Source organism: Lactuca virosa, chromosome 3 (genome assembly GCF_052849685.1).
Source record: "Lactuca virosa cultivar CGN04683 chromosome 3, Lactuca_virosa_CGN04683_v6, whole genome shotgun sequence".
In the NCBI taxonomy this organism is placed as follows: Eukaryota; Viridiplantae; Streptophyta; class Magnoliopsida; order Asterales; family Asteraceae; genus Lactuca; species Lactuca virosa.
In genome coordinates, this window is record NC_136428.1 from 288,893,517 (window position 1) to 288,916,383 (window position 22,867).

Below are 22,867 nucleotides of genomic sequence, written 5' to 3' on the forward strand. Positions count from 1 at the left end.
TGTACTCTGATTTGCACGTAGAATCAGCCACAGTGTCTTTGTTAAGGTCGAAATTGGTTGTGAGGTGTCGAAACACTCCTGGTCTTGTATTAGTGTCGAAGTTGTCTTGTATGTTTTACATTAGGGTATTTGTATGTCGAAGCCTTCACGCTTAGTCCCTGATGTATTTTTTGTATTCTTTTGTTTTCCCTATAAATAGGGGATTGGTACTAGAGTTAGAGTAATCTTTGAGTATTCGCTAAATGTACAATATATTTTCTCTGTACCTTTCCAGAGCATAATTGATCCAACCAGATCATATTTACATCGTGTGTTCATAATTCTTTCTAAAAATCCGATTTCGTTTTCTACACTCGATTAATGAAAACTACAGTCTTGCTTGGAACTTTTCCATGTAACTCCTCCTCCGTTTAATAGAAATACCCAACCCGACTGAGAACGGAAATTGTCCCGATCTGTCTGAAAGTTGGCGTCACTATACCATTTACTGCCTCCAAGGACTAGAATCATATCCTTTATCCTTCGTAGATACTTGAGAATATTCTTAATCGCTATTCAATGAGCTCTACCAAGATTTCCCTGATAACGTTGACCATGCTCAAAGCAAATGAAACATCGGAGTGAGTACATATCATAGCATACATGATCAATCCTACAGCCAAAGCATTGGGGACTCGACTTATATCAGCTATCTCGTCATCTGTTCAGGGGCTTTGAGTCTTACTCAATTTGGCATTGCTCTAAATAGGTAGCTCTCCTTTCTTGGAAATTTCCATACTAAACCATTTTAGTACCTTGTCCAAGTATGTACTTTGACTAAGTCCAATTAGTCTTTTCTTTCTATCTCTCAAAACTCTTATCCCAAGAATATACGTTTCCTCTCTTAGATCCTTCATAGCGAAACATTTTCCTATCCAATATTTCACTTCTTTCAAGGTTGGAATGTTGTTTCCTATAAGTAGTATGTCATCAACATATGATACTAGAAAAGTTACTATACTCCCACTAACTTTGATATATACGCAAGAGTCATCCTCAATTCTAGAAAAACCAAATTGTTTGACTTTTTCATGGAAGCAAAGATTCCACTTGCCAGATGCTTGTTTCAATCTATAGATGGATTTCTCAAGCATACACACTCTATTGTGAAACTTTGCATCAACAAAACCCTCTTGTTGACTTATGTAAGCATCCTTAGCCAACTTCCCATTAAGGAAAGTATTTTTAACATCCATCTGCCAGATTTTATAGTCCTGAAAGGCAGCTCTAGCGAGCATTATCCTAATAGAGATTATCTTGGCTACTGGTGATAAGGTCTCATCATAGTCAATCCCTGGAGTTTGAGTAAAGCCCTTCATAACTAGTTGTTCTTTGAATGTTTGCACATTTCCATCCATGTCGGTCTTCTTCTTGAAGATCCATTTGCAAGCAACTATCGTTTGACTGGGCTCTTGATCAACCGAATTCCAAACTTGGTTTCCATACAAGGACTTGAACTCATTGTCCAATGCCTCTTTCTACTTTGAATCCTTAGGGCATGAAATCAATTTTTTGTAGTTAGTTGGCTCATCCAAATTTACCAGTGTTTGATCACTAATAAACATATCATCATCTGACGCTATATGGAAACCATATAACGTTGGTGGCATGATAACTCTACTAGATCTTTGATGAGGTAATGAACTGTCAACTAGCTCAGCTGGAATTTCTTACTCTGATTGGGTGCTAGAATCTTCTAAGGTTCTTTCATTGGTTAAATCTTGAATCTCTTCAAGGTCAATTATGCTCTCACTGTCCTTTGTGCATATGATCTCTCTCTTGCAAAAGAGTCATCTTCTACAAACACCACATTCTCACTAGTTCTGTAGAACAAATATCCAAAAGAATTTGGTGGGTAGCCAACGAAAATACACTTCTCACTTATGGCTTATAACTTTTCATGAGTCTCTCGTCTAATGAAAGCTTAGCAACCCCAGACTTTGAGATGTTCTAACAAAGGAACTTTCATTGTCCACATCTTGTGAGGTGTTTTTGCAACCTTTTTAGTAGGGACAAGATTGAGGATATGAGCGGTTGTCTCTAAGGCATACCTTTAGAAAGATATGGGAAGAGTGGCTCGACTCATCATGGAATGAACGATATCCAGTAAGGTTCGATTGCACCTATCAGCCACACCATTAAGTTATGATGTTCTAGGAGGGGTCAATTGTGAAGCTGTTCCACATTCTTTGAGGTAGTCGTGGAATTCGATACTAAGATACTCTTCTCATCTATCGAATCGAAGCATCTTTATCTCCCTGCCCAATTGATTTTCGACTTCATGTTTAATCTTTTTGAACTTTTCAAAGGTTCTTGATTAATGCTTGATCAAGTAGCTGTAACCATATCAACTATAATCATCTGTAAATGTTACATAAAATCGATTAACATCTTTTTTGGTGGATCTGAAGGGTCCACACACATCTGTCTGTATGAGGTCCAACAATCCTTCACCACTTTCACACGATCCAGTGAAAGGTGATTTTGTCATCTTGCCCAAAAGAGAATATTCGCATTCATCATCTGGCCTTAGGTCAAATGATTCCAACACTCCATCTTTTTGGAGTTGGGCGATGTGTTTCTTGTTAAGATGCCCAAGACGACAATGCTACAAGCATACCTTGTCTAAACCATTAGACGAATCAATGTGAAATACATTATATCCTAAGCTATCAACACAAATCATAGTTTCATACACTCCATTACAAGGTAAAGATTCAAATTTAAAAACACCATTTTTATAAACTAAAATTGAACCATTCATATTATTAATAGAGTAACGAAAACCTTGTCTGAACAATGCATGAAATGAAATAATGTTTTGATTCATTTCTTACGAATAGAAACAGCTAATTAAATCTAAAGTAACATCACTACTAAGCATAAGACTATAAGTACCAATATTGGTAACATGAGATGATCGCATATTGCCCATGACCAGATTTATCCTTCCATGCTCCACTTCTTCACTTTCTCTTAGTCCCTGCAATTTAGAACAAATGTGAAAACAACATCCTGTATCAAGGACCTAAGAATGAGTTGATGGTGAGTTATTACATTGACTAGTGTATATACCTACTGACGTTGGCTTCACCTTGCCATCCTTGATGTCTTGCAAATACTTGTGGCAAATCCTCTTCCAATGGCCCTTGTCATTTTAATAGTAACAAGTGGCCTCTTAGGGTCACTAACAGCTATAACCTCTGAATTGCGCCTCGCTTTTGGGCCATTGCTAGATGACCCAACTTGGGCCTTTCCCTCCCAATTAGCTTGGGAGGATATTTCCTCTTCTTCCCTTTGACTTTCCCAATGGAGAGAACGAGAGCACTAGGTGAAGCAGCCGAATTCCTTCCCTTCATTACTTACTCAACAGTCTATAGCAAGTTATGGAGTTGGGTTAATGTGGTTTCTGTGTTGTTTAAATGATAGGACAAAATGAACTGATCATAAAAACTTGGAAAAGAGTTCAAGACCATGTGAATGGACATCTCCTCATCAAACTGAACATTGAGCCTAACAAGGTGCTCCAGGTACCTTTTCATTCTCAGCACATGGTGGCACACAGACTCTCCCTCTTTCATTTTGCAATCCATGAGGGCTTTGACCACTTCATATTTCTCTTGATGAGCTCTCTTGTGGTACTTTTCCACTAGTTTATTATTCATCTCATATGGCCAATAATCCTCATAGAACCTCTACAACTCAGGGACGATGGTGATGAGCAGGATGCAACTTTTAGAAGGCTAGTTGTTTTGGTAACAAGGGCTTCATTTATTTCAACGAGTTCCTTTTCAAGGACATATTTGTTTCTCTCAAATAGAAGATCCATATTAATGTTGCACATCCAATCATTATATATGGTGCCATCAAATGTCACCTTGGATACGATGGAGAGTAGGGAGAAACCCGAGTTGTAGGTAGACGATGATAGAGTATAAGCATCACCAGGAGTAGACAGCTATAGAAAAGAAAGGTAGTTTTAGCTAGATGATAAAATAATCCTAAATAATTAACCCATAATAAATAGTGAGGCTAGGATCCAACTATGCAATTCACAATCTAGAAGAAGGATGTTGTAATCTAATTGTAAATTTTATAAAGGTATGTAAAAGAAATTCACCAATTTCAAACAAAATGAAATTCCTAGATCTTTTTGAGATTCATTGAATCTATCAATGGCATGTTTAATCTCAGATTATGCTATTTCTATTTGTGATTGGGATACCGAGGATCACAAACAAGGTGTGAATAACCATGCAAATGTGCTTGGAAACCTCGATGTTATTTATCATCTCTAATTGATGTACTGGTTAGCCATACATGCTCCATCAACAATGATAATTATCGAGATGCCCATTACTACTATTTATAGTCCCTATTAGTGTGCTAATTAATCACATATGCTCCACTAACGACATATAAAGCATAATGTGCAATTTCATGGATTAGCATACAAGTTTACATTTTTCCTAAAGTAACTAAGAGTGTGATTTTTAAAATAGTTTATTTACTTTATATCAGTATGCTTTTTAATGAGGCGATGTCCTATCAAACTCGTTTGACTAACGACCCTCCATCACACATGAGAGTGGTGGGTGAGAGTGGACACCCATTCAATGCCCATTTGATACACCGCTTCCTTATACCCTCTTTATAACATGGTTTCGTGAATGATGCCTACTATTGATTTGACTGACTTTTCTTGTGCATATAATATATTAACATTTAATTACATACATATAAGGTGTATTTTAAAATCATTTCTAAAATACTAAGATTAATTAAAATTATGATTAATAAAAATTAATTTGATTTGAAAATAAACCAATAAGGATTAAACAATTTATTTACCATGAAACAACTAATCAAATAAATTTTAATCATAATCCAATACCCTCTAATTTCGAAATTAGGGTTTGGGTTTAACCCAAGAGTAATTATACAATTTTAAGGCGTTTAAAACTAAAAATTATCAAATAAGGAAACGCTAAAGAAATCCTACAAATTTCAAAAATCAAGGAGGGTTAGGGTTTCGATAATCCTTTCCTAAATTGAAATTCCACCAAAAGGGTTTAATCTAATTCAACTTTGTACAAGATCACAGAGAATATACACTCTGATACCACTGATGGGTTTTATATGTTTCAAAAATCATATTTTTGGGGGAAATACATTAGCCCTAAGTTTTCATACACCCTAAAGGATCTATGTTCTCACTATCATTTGCAAACAACAATTTTAATTCAAGAACCCAAATGTATAATGCTATTTTCAAAAATAGCAAAAAGGTTTAAGAAAAACACACCCCTTGATTATACTAGTAGATAATAAACCAGGGTAACCTTCTTGTAGTTGCTTGGAAGCTAGTACCAGAAATCTTATGTCTCTAATGGCTCATACCCAACCCTAGTGACTAGAAGGCTTAAAAAGAGAGGAGATGAGAGGTAGGATTTTCGTCCTTAGCTTGATGGGAGGGGATTTCCAAAAATATGAGGCTATGGAGGGCTTTATATAGGTGATTAAAGGGGCTTGGATAAGGCAGGTTTCCTTAGATAATCCTTATACATTTTGTTATCCCTTAAGTTTCCTTAGAGCCCAAGAAAAACTATAGAAACTATCTAGAACCCTTCCTAGAATTGGTCTAACCCTATCAAGTTCTAGAATTGTTCAATGCTCAATCTTTTGAACATTGTCACCTTTAGTCCTTCCATTTTTAATTATTCCAATTAATTCCAATTAATTTCTGATTAATCTATAATCAAACATTATAATTTCGAATTAACATATTTTTCTCAAAACATGTTAATAAATTATTTATTTTGATTTCTAATTAATTTATTAATCATATAAAAAACAAATAAATCACTCTCAGACACACACACTCTCTCTCTCTCTCTCTCTCACTCTGTATGTGTGTGTGTGTTGAGCATCAATGCTACCGGTTGATCTAAAACCAATTGGTGTTAGAAAAGGCGCAACCTTGCCCATATATCACATTTATCCCTCCAGGACTAGGCATTCGACTACAGCACTCCAGGCCATCGTGCGAGGACTTGGTCGATGCCATTTCTAACACCCAACAACCCCCCCTCCCCTCAGAAATTGTTCCTGGAGAGAATCCAACCTTCAACACTGGGTATGATACCACTTGTTGAGCATCAGTGCTACCGGTTGATCTAAAACCAATTGGCGTTAGAAAGGGTGCAACCTTACCCATATAGCGTATTCAGTCCCAAAGTACCAACACACAAGTAGATTACATATACAAATAACATCATGTACTAGGTCCACAACTAATAGACTGGATTGCCCTTGAGCCCAAAGTATCAGTCGGGCTTGCCTAACGGGCCCACATCACATATCTGGCTTTCTTTTGAGTCCATAGCATAAGTCTGGCTTGCCCCTGGGGCCCACAACTTATGTTTGGCTTGCTCCAACCTAGTCAGTCCTCAGACTAGAATTCCAATGTTCAGTCCTCAGTACAAGTCTGACATACCAACCAGGTCCTCAGCTCATATCTGGAATGCTACTGAGCCCTCAGTATGAGTCTGGCATGTCCTACCTGGCCCGCAGCTCATATCTGGAATGCTCCAGGGTTTGTTGGCTATAGCACGAAGTAGTACGACCTCAACCCAACCTACACAATATGTTGACATATAACAAATAATATCAAATAAAGATAAACAGACAATATCACAGGTAGCCCTATAGATCTACCAGACTAGCATATCAAACTAGCATGCATATCTATCCCGTACTCAGCATATCAACAAATACAAGGTTATCAAACCAATGGGACGGACTTGGTGTCGTCGAACCATAAGTATAGTGAGGAAAACTCACCTCATACTACAGAACATAAAGAAGATTCCTGGCTGATGGCTGCCAGATCCCCGAACCACGAATATCAAGACAACACGTCATCAACAACTATCCCCACGAATAATCTATGACTACAGATCCGCTAACATCCACATGCTATCAAATATCACAATGACAACTCGTCAACCTGAAGACCCTGACTCACGCTATGACTCCAAATTAGGGTAAAAGACCTTTTTACCCTTCTGCAAGCTTGGCACAGAGCCAAGGCCCAAACTAGATAACTAACTGCCTAAAATCCCAAAAATAACATCTAAAGCCCAAATATGGCCCAGTTTTCCAAATTGGGTCTAATTCTTTTCATGGACCTTTGCCCAAGAAAGCCCAACAAGATACAACAACCCAACAATGAATTCCAGATGGCCCAACAATGAATTCCAGATGGCCCAATGTAGCCCAACACAGCCCAGCCCAAACCGAAGCCCAAAACGCAAAAAGGCCCAAGCCTTCTAAGTACGTGGGGCGTACTCATCCTGTACGCTCATCGTACTGCTTGCGAGGCTTGTACGCGTTGCGTACTCACCAGCCTAAAGCCAACTTTCCAATTAAGCACTTAATCTGTTAAGACTTGGATCCAAACTCAAATTTGACTTTCCAAAGCTGGTTAATCACATAAAGTTGCCAACTTTATATGAATACATGGCTAAAAGGGGCTCTAGAGCTTAATACTTGACTTAAAACATGCATGGACCCATAACCACCATAAAGTTTGCACCTTTGTAGCCAATGAGCCCATGATATAACTAGATCTACACTTACAAACTTTTACAAACTACTTAATTCCTAATCGCCAACCAAGAGAGGCCAAAATGAGCAAAAATGCAACAAGAAGAAGATCCATGAAATGAGAAGGAAAGGTTTGAACTTTATACCTCCCAAGCTACCAAAAGGAGATGAAAATGTTGGATCTCAAAGCTTTCCCTCAAACAACAAGTCTTCAAGCTCCTCCTTCTTCTTCTAGATCCACAAAACCCTTCACAAATCCCTCAAGAGCTTCAAGATCACCAAACATGGCTAGGGGGTCGAATTAGAGTTTTAAGAGCATGAAGGATGACTTAGAAATGACCAAAAGGGGTATCATAAAGCTTATATAGGGGACAACACAAAATTTTGGGTTTTCTAACTGACCCTCATACGCCCAGCGTACTCCTAGTACGCCCAGCGTACGGGGCTTTACACCCCGCACCACCCTTCACATTACGCCCTACATTTACCACCTTACGCCAAGCGTACTGACCTCAGTAGCACTACGCCCCGCATATACCATTGGTATGCCCCGTGTACTTGGATTTCCTCCAAAACCGTACATACTCCAGAGGCCATAACTTCCTCGATCTATGTCCGTTTTCGATGAACTTTATATCCATGGAAAGGTGACAAGAAGTCCTACACTTCTAGAAACTCATCATAGTCTTAAACATCCCGAACTAGAACCCACAATTCATAAAGGCCCAAACGAACAAATTACACTTATACCCTTGGCCTCCGAAATGCCATCGAACACTCAGACCACTTAGACTTCAACACCCTCATCCAAAAGGGCCAACTCCTTTATTCCCCAAAGCTCCTAAGCCTTATGATAAATGATGATTGGTTCCATCCCTGAATAATTAAGCGATTCGAAACCGGGTGTTACAACTCTCCCCTACTTAAATTCGATCTCATCCTCGAAATCATTCCTTACCATCCCCGGCAGGCTTGATAGCCTGAGAGACACATCCACAACCTTGAACACAACAAAACCTTCCTAAAGCAACCGATCCCAGTAGAATTTTCCACTCGAAGAAGGTAATTCCACAATCCTTTCAAGAAACCCAATCTACTTATCTGAAGCCTGATGTCTCGAACTGGTCTGACTCCCTGACAGACCGCCCATACTAAACCAATACTAAAACTATAACACTTATCCATCGAGCTATTTACGTGAATACTGCTCACTTGTGATCCCTACAAGGAAACATAATCGCAGACCAATTGTTGTTGTCGCCAACCCTCCGCTTGACTAGGCTACGAAATACTGATATCCGTAACTGGCCAACCGACATGCTGAATCTAAAAATACTGAAACCTCATCACTTGCCCGACCTTTACATAGGTAAGACCATCCTAGAGCACAGACACATAAACTAAATCCCGAACCCTCCAGCTGAGGCCTTTGACATACATATTTCTTGATCCACATCTTTCTGAGTACTGACATTGCATGCATACACTCACGATTCCCTACGCGAGTTCACACTCAAAGCCTACTCTAAAATGGTCACTCATACTCTTCTCGAAGTCCCTTCCCTAAAACTGATGAGAATTCATTTATGAATCTACCCCTAGTCCCTGACTGGAGACACTAACAAAAACATGCAGAAATGATCCTTATAACATACCGACTGCGAACTTCACCCCGAAGCCCAACCATATGATGTACCAAAACCTTAACAACCCTTGAATCTCTTCTATTCCATTACCAACCACTGCTTCGCCGAGCCAAGATGACGAAACCAAGAATTTCCTCGTTACATCCAACCACAATATGAACCCAGGTATACCCCCACCTCGTCAACCACTCGAGGAAATCATCAAGATATTTATGACTTACGACTTCCCAACCAATTCCAACTTGAAAACCAACACCTTAGCAACAGCTTGCGAACAACCAGAAATATAATGCATACATTTCACAAGGAATTTCTGATTCTTGACTAATACTCCTCATAACCTTTTACTGCTTCCTTTATCCAACCAACAGATTTGCGACTCGCTCGACTCCCGGCAGTGCGTCGATACCGAAAGAACCACAAGTAGAAGAAATGACCAACCATATTTACTAGGCCCTCAGCTTGTGACTGGAATACCCCTACAAGGTCCTCAGCATAGGTCTGGATTACCTTCGTGCCCACAACATGAGTCTGGAATGCACTCCCTCGCCCTCATCCCATGTTTGGAATGCTCCCGCCATCACACCGACCTTGACACCATTGCATCAATCGCCCAACACTCCGGGCCTGAAGATGATCGCCTCATACTATGCCTTGAAAGGACCTAGACAAATCCCTCACAATTCCAACTAAGTACAACGATGCTGCTACCAAGGCAGAACCTTACGATAACATGACCGCACATGGCCCGAGAATAGGATAACAATTGCACTATTGATCTAATTCGAAAGCTAAAACCCAAAAGAACCATGCATATAATTCGAACCAAGTGCTCTCATGCTATCAGGCGCAGCTCATGTGAAATATCACCATCCATAATCTCATATAAAAAAGGGAAGAAACACCTACGAGAATCAAAATAACCCTTCAATCAATAACATAAAACATCCCCACAAGCAGTCACAACAAGATACCATACTTGATTGAGACTGAACGGATTCCACCACCACACAATTAGCTCGATAAGACTTCCACAGATCTCGAAGGTTGCCAAAACCTGGGTCTACTATGAACCAATATCCCACTCTACCCTTGAGGGTAAACACGTACGAAGGCCCAAAGAACATAGCACATACTGAACTTGATGACAGATTGACCCGACCACTGAATCTCGGCTGCCACAATTAGACATTCAAGAGAACCACCGTTAAATGATAAACCCTACGACCGGCGGTCAAGGACACATTGAAACTTAATCTAGAGAATCAAAACTCGCATCGAACAGAACATAACCGTTTCTGAAAATGATTCCCGAATCAATATTTGCCCAACTAATCCGAAAACAACAATCCAACAACGAACTGGCAATTCCTCAATGGCTAAACTACTCAACCCGGGAATCCCAGTTCTCCCCTACTTAAGGCTCGAACTACCACCCACAGGTGCTTAATACAAATCATAACTCCAACCAGCTTGAGCAGGTACTATCCTTCTTAACTCTGGAAATTACGAGCCTGCTCACTCCTTCTACAAACTCGGAAAATTGAAAGGGAATAAGTCTTGCCGCATATAACAACATTCCAATCCATCAATCAACCATCCCACTTCCAGCTACAAAAACCAATCCAATCATAATCATCGTTCACTTCTTGAGTCCCGTGACTCGAATACTTGGCCTCGAGCAAAACCTATGAGGCCTCAAACCAAAGCTCCCTAGGTCTGCACCAATAACCCATATCAATAACGCCACTGGAGCTTACAACACTTACCAGGTTCATCTATATGCCTAAGCAGCTACAACCAACAGATTGACATGAACAGAGACACTGTCAAGCATCATGGTATCCAACCAAGCTAACTTCTCTGACCAACCCTTAGATTCCCCGAAACTTTCCTTGATTCGAGAATGAATCATGTGTTTCCAGTAGTACGGGCCAAATATTATCATCCATGCCTATCCATACTTTCCTCAAGGATTTTTTCGGGTCCTATAAGTCCTAGTCACAAATACTCCTGAAACCTGCTCCTCGGCAAAAAACCGCACTAAATACTCCCTAGGTTATCCTAGGACTCACCTACACCCCCTCTACCATCATCTGCTAAAGAACCCTACCAACGCCAGCTAACCACTTCACGAATACAATAAGGACTCAACCCTACAACGGTTGGACTCAGACAAGAGCTGCACAATAGGTCCAAGTCCTTTATCCTAAGATTATTTAATCCTCATAACATGTAACTTAATGTACTCATTTGATGGTTAACTCTCATCAGCATGGCTCCCACAAAGCATAAACCAAGCAACATTCGAGCAGAGAAGCTGAATGGCACTAAATTGCAATAAAATCAGATGTATCCTCATACGAAATCCCCGATCTTAAACTCCCCAGAGTGTCTAATCATTCCTCACTCTGACCCATAATACACTGCACCCACTCATGAAACTTCCACCAACCATGCAGCACTCGTGTATGCTAGCCATACATAACACTGGATCCAATAGACAGTCGAATGATAGATCCTACCCTAAGCCCATAACCAGACAAGGAACATGAAATAAAGCCAAACCAAAATATTCCTAGGCAATATAATCTTAGTTATGTACAACTATGATGCATACACTAAGCAACTACAGTAATGATGTCAATTTCATATAAGGAAGAACCCTAGGCTATCAGTCATCATATAATCAGAAAATTCTATCATCCAATTCATGAAGATCCCTAGCCTATCACTATCATATTGTTCTAACATATCACAATATCAAGGAATAGTGTGGTAACTTGGGGACAACTTACATGCTCCGACTGATCGTACACATCGCATCCTCCTTTGGTTATTTTCAAAGCAACTTTGAAAGGTAATTATAAAACCTTTACCTTGAAAACTATTTTCAAAACCCTTTTTCCTTAGCTTGAGACTGGGCCCACACGAGTGTTCCTCTAATTCACTCAAACCAAGGCTCTGATAACAACTTGTAACATCACAAAAATTTCTACAAATTTAAACCTTTAAAAAAGAAACCATTTATTAGCAAAAGTGTTTACAAAAACATTGTCTCCAGGACATGATTTAAAACCAGAGTCTCTTAAGATCCAATCTGATTTGAAACCGAGGATGTGTACATTCACGCCTTCGCCTTGCCATGAATCGTCTAAAGAACCTAAAACCATAACTAAAACGGTAAGCACAAAGCTTAGTGAGTTCCCCCAAAGTACCAACACAAAAGTAGATCACATATACAAATAACAACATGTACTGGGTCAACATCTAATAGATTGGATTACTCCTGAGCCCATATTATGAGTCCAGCATGCCAAACGGGCCCACAACTCATATCTGGCTTGCTTTTCAGCCCATAGCATAAGTCTGGCTTGCCTCCGGGGCCCACAGCTTATGTCTGGCTTGCTACAACCTATTCAGTCCTCGGACTGGAATTCAAATGTTTAGCCCTCAGTACAAGTCTGGCATACCAACCATGTCCTCATATCGTAACTGGAATGCTACTGAGACCTCAGTATGAGTCCGACATGCCCTACCTAGACCTCGGCTCATATCTGGAATGCTCCAAGGTTTGTTGGCTATGAACCCACACAATATGCCAACATATAACAGATAATATTATATATAGATAAACATACAGTATCACAGGTATCCCTATAAATAGGCCAGGCAATCGTGTCGTGTTCGGGTTTTTCAGGTTGGCTTGTCTAAATATGCCAACCCGAACACGACCCGTTTAACTATATAGGTCATGGGTTAGCGGGTCACGAGTTAGCGGGTTTGGAACATAAACCCATATATGACCCGTCAACCCATTTATTTATATGGGTTCATCTGTTGGCGGGTTCGTGGGTCAGATTTGGGTTTGTGGGTTTGTGGGTCAGATTTGGGTTCGTGTGTTCGTGGGTTAAATTCCAGAAATAAAATTGATAGTTAAACATGAATAAATTCTTGATGCAAACAAATCCGAATTTTAGAAACTTAAGCCTTAAACAACCAAATGAAAATTAAAAACATTCATGGAAACATGTTCAAACGAAAACATTAATACAAACATAGATAAATTCAATCACAAACCTTGACGTTGTTTGATAATGATTTAATCGTTCATGTCGCCATTCTTCATGAGTTCGTTTTGCCATTCATCACAAAGAGGAGACCGAGAGAGGGCTTATTTAATTTTGTTTCTGAGATACTGAGATTATTTTGGGAAAACATCAAACGTGTTGCAATGCAAATTAACGAATGGTTACCCTTAGGTCAAATGGTCAATTGTATCGAGTATCCTATCCTAGTATAAAGTATAAATCATATAGTGTATAATACTTAATACATTTAAAAAGTATATAATTTTTTTAATTAAAATTCTAAACGGGTTGGCGGGTCAACCCATATATTTTTTGAGAAACCCATATGTGACCCGTTTAATAAACGTGTTGATGGGTTGGCGGGTTGACGGGTTGAAAAACTCAACCCAAACCTGTTTATTTCTTGTCGTGTCACGAGTCGTGTCGCGGGTGGTGTTGAGAATTTTCAGGCCTACCTATAGATCTACCAGGCTAGCATATCAAACTAGCATGCATATCTATCCCATACTCAGCATATCAACAAATACCAGGTTATCAAACCAATGGGCCGGCCTTGGTGCCGTCGACCCGTAAGTACAGTGAGGAAAACTCACCTTACACTGCAGAACATAAAAATGATTCCTGGCTACTGGCTGCCAGATCCCCGAACCACCAATATCAAGACAACACCTCATCAACAGCTGTCCCCACGAATAATCTCTGACTGCAGATCCGCTAACATCCGCACGCTATCAAATATCACAATGATAACCTGTCAACCTGAAGCCCCTGACTCACACTATGAGTCCAAATTAGGGTAAAATACCTTTTTACCCTTCTACAAGCTCGGCCTAGAGCCAAGGCCCAAACTAGATGACTAAAGGCCCAAAATCCCAAAAATAACATCTAAAGACCAAATATGGCCCAGTTTTCCAAATTGGGTCTAGTTCCATTCATGGACCTTTCCCCAAGAAAGCCCAACAAGATATAACAACCCAACAATGAACTCTAAATGGCACAAAAATGAATTCCAGATGGCACAATGTGGCCCAACACAGCCCAGCCCAAACAGAAGCCCAAAACGCAAAAAGTGTTTGGTTTTGTATACTACAACATCCTATGGTGCACATACAACCCTAAAAGCTTTGGATCTATGTTTTCTCTAATTATACATGTAATATTGTTTCCAAAGCTTTAAGCCTACAACTAGCATACAATTGATATAAACTACATAGAAATGAGTTATAGAATTACCTCTTTGTTGTAGCTTGTAGTTTTGGCCTTTAAGAACTTAGTGCCTCAAGTGTTGAACCTCAAATGGTTCACAACACACCTTGGACAAAGGATGACTTTTGAGAGAGAATGTATTGCACCAAAATCGACTCATATGAACTTCAAGAACACTAGGGTGCCGATTTGGTCTATGGAGCAACATATATATATATATATATATATATATATATATATATATATATATATATATATATATATATATATATGTATATATATATATATATATATATATATATATTGTACGATTCCAAAGGTCATGGGTAAACCCTAATCCATACCCATGGGTTTATGATCCATGGTTCATGTGGCCCGACTCTTTATGTATCCTTACATAAACTTAGCCCAACATGGATCAATAGCCCAATCCATATGTTTCACTAATTACCATAATTAGTCCTTATAGATTTAATTAGTCTCTTTTGATCATTAAATTAATTCCAACTTAATTCTTGATCAATACTAATTAAATCATATAATTTCATATTAATATATTAGAACTTATTGTTGGGTCTGGGGTTTTGCGTCTTTGGGCTCGTGTTATAGTCCATTTTGTATTCACGGTTTGGGCCTGTCCAACCGTGTTTAGTCTTTAGGGTTTATATATAGTGCATGCATGCTTAGATTAGATACGCTTCTTATTGATTATTTTGCATTGAATCAAACTGTAACCCTAGCACACCTTTACAGTTGAAGTTCTTCATCAAGCTCTTCTGAGGTGGAGCATAATATAATCATTCGACATTCATCTGATTCATTCTTGTGTTCTTTCATTGCTTTATATTTGTTTATCTGTTAAGAATTTGTCGATCAAATAGTGCATTAATCTCATCAATTGGTATCAGAGCGGGAGACTGTGTAATACATACGCATATCTTCTGTTTGAAGAATCCATTAGGGTTTTCGCTTTTATCGAATCTACAGGAGCCATTGGTTTTATTTTCAGTGTTTGATAAAACCCTAAGTCAAACTTTACAAATCTGATTCTAGCAGATAAAAGAAGAAGGTCATCATGTCTCACGACGATTCTCAAATCAATCCGATCAACATCTCTAACAGCATTGGATCCACTACTATGATTCCCATTCTCTACACTCAAGAGTATGAAGTATGGACGCACCACTTCGAGGACTACGTGGTTGGATCAGAAGGCAATGGCTATCTGATCTGGGAGGCGATTACCTTGGGTCCATTCATTCATTCTGGAACGAATAGACAAATTAAGACACAAAAGGAGTATAACCAACTCTTGATAGATGTTGAGAAGATTCCTCAAGACGAGAAAGACAAGCTGTTGTGTAATGTCAAAGCCATGAGAATGATTAGATTCTCTTTTCCATCTGACACATTTCGTCTAGTAAGCTCATGTACTGCAGTAAAATAAATATGGGATAGGCTGAAAGAGTTGTATTCCACAGATGAGGATCTAGAGCACTCTATCCAAACCCTGTTGCTCTCTGAGTTCGGTGCTTTCCAACAAAAACCGGAAGAGAAACTCATTCAGACATTCGATCGCTTCAACCATCTGCTTAGTAAAATGATCAAGCATGGTATTGAAAGAAAGGTGATAGAACAAAAGGTTACATTCATGAATGGCCTTAGACCCAAATAGATGGCAGTGGTCTCGACTGTGAAGGCTCATGAGCAATTTAAATCCTATTCGCTGGCGAAACTGATGGGTATTCTCAAATCGCATGAAAGTGTGGTGTCAAAAGAAGCGAAAGTAGTTTCAGGTGTGGGATCCTTGGCCCTTGTTTCTAAGAGCAAGATATGACAGAAGAAGAGGAAGAGTCAGATATGTCCGAATATGATCTGACAAGTGAAGAATATGCTATGATGATTACTAACCCGAAGAAGTATGCCCGTAAAAAGTTCCCTGTCAACAAGAACCGAAACTGGCAGGGAAGTTACAATTCTGAAAAGACGAAAGAGGAGACCAAGAACATTTCTCAGAAGGACGAAGAAAGGAAGGAGAGCAAGCTTATGGGTGATTCAGGATATGATTGCAACTACTGTCACGGCAAGAACCACTTTGCTAAGGATTGCATGCTGAGAAAGATGTCTGAGAAGAAGGATGGTGAAGATGACAAGGTTTACTACATGCGTAAGCTGGAGGAACGGAAGAAGAAGAAATCTACTAACAGTTCTATGAATGCTTTAATTGTGCAGGAAAAATGTGATAATGATGAGTTCGGTGGCGTACAACTCTGGTCTACCGACTCTTAAGACGATGAAGTACGAAAGCCCTCGCATGGCAGAGCCTTCGTGGTGAAGAAGGAAAGTGAAAAGTTTGTTGGACGATGCTTGATGGTGACGGCTGGAGCATGACATATGAGGGGCTATAAGACCGAAGGTGAGCATGATGAAGCGAAGGAAAAGGAAGAAAAATGTTTCGCGGCCAAACCTTTGAGTGAAAGGATCAATGATTGTGATCAGTTGATCAAGAAGGTACAATCCACTCTTGAATCACTTAAAATACCAGTAACCAACTATGAAAAAGACTTAAACAAATTAAAATTCAACTTTTCTAATTTAAGTGGAATTCTAATTCAAAGACGTCTAGCGAATGCTAACCTAACTGATCAACTCAGCAGGGTATCTTCCAAGAGTGAGGAAAGAAGGATGTGAATTGAGCAGAAGGAATTGGAGTTAGTTAGGGCTAAGGATGAACTTATTTATTTGCAACGTGACAATTTGAAGTTTTTAAAACAAAGGAATATTTTTTGTTTGATTGCTAAACGTTTATATACAAATATCACCCAGTTGCATCTAGATTGTGAAATAGGAAAAAGTATTCATAAAATGATTTTGCCCTTCCTTGAATTCAAGGAGGATGAAATCGATGTTGAATGTTATGAGTATTAATCTATTGTGTCCTCAGAGAAGGTTTCAGAAACCTACAAATATGGACTGGACAAAATTGAGGCCTTTATTGAGTCCAAAGAACACAAAAGTATGCTTAAGAATCTATTGGACGAAAATGACAAATTACAAATCAAGGCCGAGACCATACAGAAATTTGACTCATCGAATGTCAAATTAAGTTCAGAACATAAGATTGATGTGGAAACCACTTCTGAATTTGACGATGACAGTGAGATGAACGAAATCTCTGTAGAAGATGAGGTTGATTGTTCTGAGTTTCTTAAGAACGAACCCAAGCCCATGAAACCTCTCATATCTTAAAATTATGTTGGGTACGCTCGCTTGTCCAAGGACAAATACAAGGTCCTCAAAGAAAAGGCAGTTGTTTATCAAAAGGTGCAAACTGTGCCTAATCAAGTGTATGCCGTTACAGGGGTGACTAAGAAACAGACAGTGGAGTTGACCGCCTTGGTTGACAACGATAATGCCGAAGGTTGCGAAAATTACTTCTGGTCAGCCTCTATTGACAACGCTGATGAAACAGTCGGTCTGTCGGAGCGCACTTTATGGAGAGTCAAGGGCAAATATGTGACCGAACCAGTCAACAAACCTTCAAGTTTCGATAAACCCGGTTCACGTGGAACAATAGACATACCAAACGAACCACTGAGAGCGTCCATCGAATCATCAACAACAACCGAAGCTCATAAGAAGAATACGAAACCCAAAGCCAACATACACTTGAATCAAGAGCAACTTGCAGAACAGAAACGCCAGAGGAACAAAAGATATTTAAAGAATCTTAATGAGAGGAAACAGTTTTGGCAATCCCAGAACCCTACCTATGTTCACTCTAAAAAGGCTTCCAATCTGAAGATAAAACAGGAATCAAAAGCCAAGTCTTCTTCGTACAATCATTACCAGTCATAGAGTCAGAAGAACCGAAAGCCCAGCTTCGGTCCCAACACTAACAGTCAGATGAACCGAAAGCCCAGCTTCAGTCCCAACACTAGCAGTGACAAGAACCGAAATCCCTTTTTCGGTCCTAAAATCCATCCCCAACCAAAGACGAACCAAGTGAAGGATATCAAAGGAAAGGGAAAGCTCTTCTCGTATTCTGAAGTCAACATTAAGAAAACTTCAGCTAACCCTAGGGACCAAAAGACTAACAAAACAACTAAAAGTGAACCATGTGAATCACCTCAACCAAAACAAGCGAACAACAAAATTGAAGTTTTTACCATTAAAAGAGAAAATGACACCACCTTAATAAAAAGAACATATGTGATAGATCTTTCTGTTTCACTTCCCTATTCTATGAAAGACTCACGAGGGCCCAAGAAACTTTGGGTTCGTAAATCTGCTTAATTTTTTGCAGGTTATAAGTGACGAGTAGTTCGACAACGAATGGTATATCGATAGCGGCTGCTCACGTCACATGACAGGAAGAAAGGAGGAGCTAATGGAGTTTCGGTCCCTTAAGAACGATGGATGTGTCAAATACAGGAACAATTCATATGGCACAATCAAAGGGTATGGCATGATCACAAATGGTGAGTTCTCAATAAGAAAAGTTGCATACGTGGAGGGATTGCAACACAACCTCATCAGTGTCTCTCAACTAGTTGTGGGGACCGGATTGAAAGTTTCGTTCGATGATAAAGGCTCTTAGATAGTTGAAAAGCAAACGAAGAAAGTTCTATTGAAATCTGAGCGCAAAGGGGAAATGTATCCTCTCAATATCAACCCAATTCAAGGGAAGCCAACAATATGCCTGCTGTCGAAAGCTAGCTCAGCTGAAAGTTGGTTGTGGCACCGAAGGCTCTCGCACCTCAACTTCAAAGATATTAACAAATTGGTGCATGGTGATCACGTGCGAGGACTTCCAGTTCTCAAATTTGATTAGGAGCATTTATGTGCCGCATGCGAAATGGGAAAACAAATCCGAAAGAGTCACCCTACTCGCATTAATACAAAGATCATCGAACCTCTTGAGCTTCTTCACATCGACTTATGTGGCCCTTCGGCTATCGAAAGCATCGGTGGTAATAAGTTCATACTTGTTATTGTAGATGATTTTTCACGTTTCACCTGAGTTTTCTTTCTCAAACAGAAATCAGAGGTGACTCCTAAGCGAAAGATTTTCATCAAGCAAGTGGAACTGCAACTGCGAAAGATGGTGAGGAACATAAGAAGTGATAACGGGCTGGAGTTCAAAAACAATGACCTTGAAGAATTTCTAACTGAAAAGGGGGTGTCTCACAACTTCTCTGCTCCGTATACTCCACAACAGAATGGAATTGTCGAAAGGCGAAACCGTTCATTGTGTGAGGCCGCCCGAACCATGTTGAGTTTGCTTCCCTACCACTATATTTCTGGGTTGATGCTATAGTCAATGCATGTTTTACCCAGAACCAAAGCTTCATCAACAAGCGATTTTCCATCACTCCATACGAAATTTTGAATCATCGCAAGCCTAATGTCAAGTTTTTCCATGAGTTCGGTTCACGATGCTTCATTTTCAACTCAAAAGAGCACCGAAAGAAGTTTGATGTCAAGGCAGATGAAGGGATTTTTCTTGGTTATTCACTTACTTCAAAGGCATATAGGGTACTGAATAAACGCTCAAGGAAGATTGAGGAAACCTACTATGTGACTTTTGATGACAACTACATGAAGAAAATTCGAACAAGCGAAGTTCCAACGGAGGAAATCTTTCCTGAATCAGGTCAAGTCTTAGTTCCCATATCCAATCTGTTTGAAGAATATATGATGCTCTTCGATGAACCAGAAAGAGCAATTCACTCAGAAGCAAAAGCAACAGATAATAAAATCGACAACTTGAAAAAGATCATCGACGAAGCTGCTAAAGATATGGAGAACGAACTTCATCAACCAACCGAGAAGCAGACCCCAAGCGAACCACCCGAATCTAGAAATTCTCCAATTTCAAACGACTCTCCAAAAGAAAGCTCTACATTCCTGGGGGAGAGTTCGACAACACCAAAATCCACTGATTTGCCTTTCCAGGGGGAGAATCCTTCACTAACAACAAACCATAGTGATCCAACCGAGGGGGAGAATCCTGAACCTGAAATGGGATTCGCTTCGCCATTTGAGGGCGAGAATGAACATACAAATGACGAAGGCGATCTATCAGAACTGGAAGAAGAAATCAATGCTTAGCTGGATCCGTTCTATGATCCAAATTACCCTCCTCTCACGAAATGGACAAAAGATCATCCTAAATCTCAAATCATTGGTGAATCTTCTGACAGAGTTCTCACACGCTCTCAATTGAAGGCGAAGCAAACTGCTTTATTTTCTCAAGTAGAATTCTGCATGTTTAACTCGTTTGTCTCCAAAATTGAACCGAAGACGGTAAATGCTGAGCTTGATCACTCCGATTGGGTGCAAGCTATGCAAGACGAACTCCATGATTTTGAACGAAATCGAGTTTGGAGACTGATTCCTACTCCAAAGGATGCATCAGTTGTTGGAATAAAATGGGTCTTTAGGAATAAGATGGATAAAGAGGGTAATGTTATTCGCAACAAAGCGAGGCTGGTTGTGAAAGGATATTGTCAGAAAGAAGGGATATACTATGAAGAGACCTTCGCTCCAGTATCAGGGTTAGAATCAGTAAGAATCTTTTTGGCATATGCTGCACACAAAAACTTTGAAGTTTTCCAAATGGATGTCAAGTGTGCTTTCTTGAATGGTGAATTCGAAGAAACGGTGTACGTTGAGCAGCCACCTGGATTTGTGAACGAGAAGTATCTGGATCATTGTTACATTCTGGATAAAGTTGTCTACGGTTTCAAACAGGGTTCGGTTGACCCAACCTTCTTTCGCAAGAAAGAAGGCGAACACTTAATGATAATTCAAATTTACGTCAATGACATCATCTTCGGCTCCACGAATCCTAGCTTAACAGCTGAATTCAGGAAGTTGATGGAGACTAAATTTGAGATAAGCGCAATGGGTCCGATCAACTTTTTCTTTGGACTGAATATTAGACAGGGACCAGAAGGCATTTTCATTAATTAGGAGGCTTACACGAAGACTCTGCTAGCAAAGTTCGGTATGATGGGAGACTCTAAAGTAAAGGTTCCAATGGCATTCGGCAAAAAGTTAACACCATCTCTGGAAAAACCAGCTGTTGATGTGACACTCTATCGTCAAATGATAGGGTCTCTTATGTATCTAATAGCTAATAGACCAAATATTATGTTTTCTTTCTGTTATTGTGCTAGGTTTCAAGCGAACCCAAGAGAACCTCATATGATTGCAGTGAAAAACATCTTCCGGTATTTGAAGCGAACGTCGTCTCTCGGTCTATGGTATCCTGCAAAATCCGGTTTCTTTGTTCAAGCCTTCTCTGACGTTGATCTTGGTGGATGTGGACTGGACCGAAAGAGCACAACTGGCGGGTGCCAACTCCTTGATGGTAAACTTGTCAGTTGGCAATAAAAGAAACAAACTTGCGTGTCTCTTTCTACAGCCGAAGCTGAGTATATCGCAGCGGCATCATGTACTTCGCAAGTCATATGGATACAAAGCCAACTTAGGGATTATGGCCTAAGCATGAAGAAGATTCCCCTATACTGTGACTCTAAAAGCGCAATCAGAATTTGTCACAATCCAGTGCAACACTCCAAGACAAAACATATTGCACTAAGATACCATTTCAACAAGGACCATGTTGAAGATGGTAATATCGAAGTCCATTTCATTAGATCTACTGATCAACTGGCGGACATATTCACCAAGGCCTTACCTGAAGCAAGCTTCAATAAGATACTCCAAGGCTTGGGAATGATGGAAGCTGAATTAGTACCGGAACCCCTTTCCTCTCACTAAAACTATACAAGCGAAATAGAGCGAACGCTCGGTCTATTTCGGTTCCAGAATTTTTTGGAACCGAAATGAACCGAACGCTCGGTCTATTTCGGTTCTTGAATTTTTAGGAACCGAAATGAACCGAACGCTCGGTCTATTTCAGTTACAGAATTTTTTGGAACCGAAATGAACCGAACACTCGGCCCAACTTTATCCAAAAGTTGGAACCGAAATGAACCGAACACTCAGTATACCGAAATGAACCAACCGAAATGTTCCTCTTACCAAGCGTCACTTGAAGGATCTCAATACCAAGCTTGATCAGCTACTAGGATCTTCTGCTACTTCCTCCACTTCAGTATACTCTGATGCTGCTATGAAGGCTTTGGTTGAAACTTTTATCAAACAGCATGATCAGTCTATTGACAAAGCTACTCAAGTTGTTGAGGCTGTCACTCTCACTTCCAACAACGCTATTGCCGAGGTAAAAACCCTTATTTCTGATTC